The following is a 2,500-nucleotide window of genomic DNA, read 5'->3' as shown; positions in this document are numbered from 1 at the left end:
GCAGATTATTTTGCTTGATTTTGACTCTTTACTTCTGAAAATAAGACAATATTTTTTACTTGTCAAGAAAATGCTTCTTGATTTGAGAATCTTTTGATATTTGGACTAGAAACAAGACAAAGTCTCTAAGACAATCATTTTTTGCAGTGCACCTCAAGAGCATCCATTTTCAACACTTAAAAATGAGCTGAAGCTGCAAAGATTATTAGGAAAAAAATAATAGAAAATAATAGGATAAATGTAAACCTATTGAAAACGACATCTCAATCAACTAACTTTTAAAATTAACTTTTTAAAAATCTGGAACTTTTTAAATTGCATGATATTGCACTTTAATAAAAAATAACAATTTAATTTAAAAGACAGGACATGCTTTCACTTTTTAAAGTTAATTTCATTTAATATCATTTGTTCCACTGAAAAAGTGATCAGAAAAATATTAATGACAAAATCAAATCATAAATCTCTCATCAACATGATTGTCATGAGCTATTATAAGATGAATTTTATAACACATAATTTGATTTTAAAAAATTATATTTTATATCATCAATGTTTCTTGACCTCTACTATGGGAGTACAAACTGAATTTGTCATTAAAGTGTCATTAAATGAGTAAATATTAATCACACTGTTTTAAAATTATTGAAAAAGTTTTCTAAATTATTTGAAAATATTTATACTTTTAATAACTTTTAATTCAATTTAATTGTATTTTATTTTATTTTATTATTTTTTTTTTTTTACAATATTTCATTTATTTTACATAATTTTATTTATTTTATTTATTTTCATTATTATGTTTTTCATTTTACTTCATTTTATTTTATTATTTATTTATTTATTATTTTTTTATTTTGTTTTATTTCATTTTATTTTTTTTATTTTTTCATTTTACTTCATTTTATTTTATTTCATTTATTTATTTAATTTTTTTATTTCGTTTTATTTTATTTTACTTTATTCGTTCCACTAAAAAAATTATAAGAAAAATATTTATAAAACAATTATAATGGCATTAATCATAAATCTGTCATAAATCTGAATGGCATGAGGCTATTATAACTTTGTCAAGAATTAGAAACATATAATTTTTCATAAAATATAGCTTTATATAATTTCTTTTGACCTCAACTACAATAGTAAAATCTGAATTTGTCATTAAAACATTAAATTAAAATTAAATACATTTACAATTAAATTAAATGTTGTACAGTTTTTTGAAAAAAGTATTTACACTTTGAATTTAATTAATTAATTTAATTTAATTTAATTTAATTTAATTTAATTTAATTTAATTTAATTTAATTTAATTTAATTTAATTTAATTTAATTTGTTCCACTGAAAAATTTATCAGAAATATATTAATGACACAATTATAAATGGCATAAATCATAAATCTGTCATAAAATGTATTATTTGAAAAATTACTGACACTTTTAACAAGAAATTAAATCATTTAAGTTAATTTCATTTAATTTCATTTAATTTGTTTCACTGAAAAAAAAAATCTGAAATATATTCATGACACAGTTATAGTGGCATAAATCATAAAAAAGAATGAGAATTTAAATTAAATCACTAAATAATTTAATTAACATTAGAAAAATATTCATACACAATTATATTCAATTCAATTCAATTTAATTTAAATAACTAAATAAATGAATTTAATTTAATTTGTTCCACTAAAAAAGTGACAAAATTATAATGGCATAAATCATAAATCTGTCAAAAAATGTATAAATAAATAAAAATTACTGACACTTTTTAATTATTAACTTTAATGAATTAATGTAATTTGTTCAATTGAAAAAAAATCTGAAAAATATTCATGACACAATAATAATGGCATAAATCATAAATCTTTAAAAAAAAATGAAGAAGAACTTAAATTAAATAAATAAATATTTATTTTATTTCATTTAATATTAAAAAAATATTCATGATGCAATTATAATGGCATAAATCATAAATCTGAAAAAACATTTAAGACAAATTTAATTCATTCATTCATTTTCTTTTCGGCTTAGTCCCTTTATTAATCCGGGGTCACCACAGCGGAATCAACCACCAACTTATACAGCACGTTTTTACGCAGCGATGCCCTTCCAGCTGCAACCCATCTCTGGGAAACATCCCACACACTCATACACTACGGACAATTTAGCCTACCCAATTCACCTGTACTGCATGTCTTTGGAAATGTGGGGGGAAACCGGAGCACCCGGAGGAAACCCACGCAAACGCAGGGAGAACATGCAAACTCCACACAGAAATACCAACTGATCCAGCAGAGGCTTGAACCAGCGACCTTCTTGCTGTGAGGCGACAGCACTACCTACTGCGCCACTGCGTCGCCTGCAAATTTAATTAAATTGAATTAAAATAAATATATAAATGAATTTTTTAATAACATAAAAACATTTCATGAATTTTAACATATTAAATCAAACTTTTTTATGAGAAATGATATGAAATGATTTGATTTTTTTTTTC

The sequence above is a fragment of the Danio aesculapii genome, chromosome 5, assembly GCF_903798145.1.
Source record: "Danio aesculapii chromosome 5, fDanAes4.1, whole genome shotgun sequence".
In the NCBI taxonomy this organism is placed as follows: Eukaryota; Metazoa; Chordata; class Actinopteri; order Cypriniformes; family Danionidae; genus Danio; species Danio aesculapii.
The sequence above is the reverse complement of the archived record's forward strand: the minus strand, read 5'-3'. Positions refer to the sequence as shown.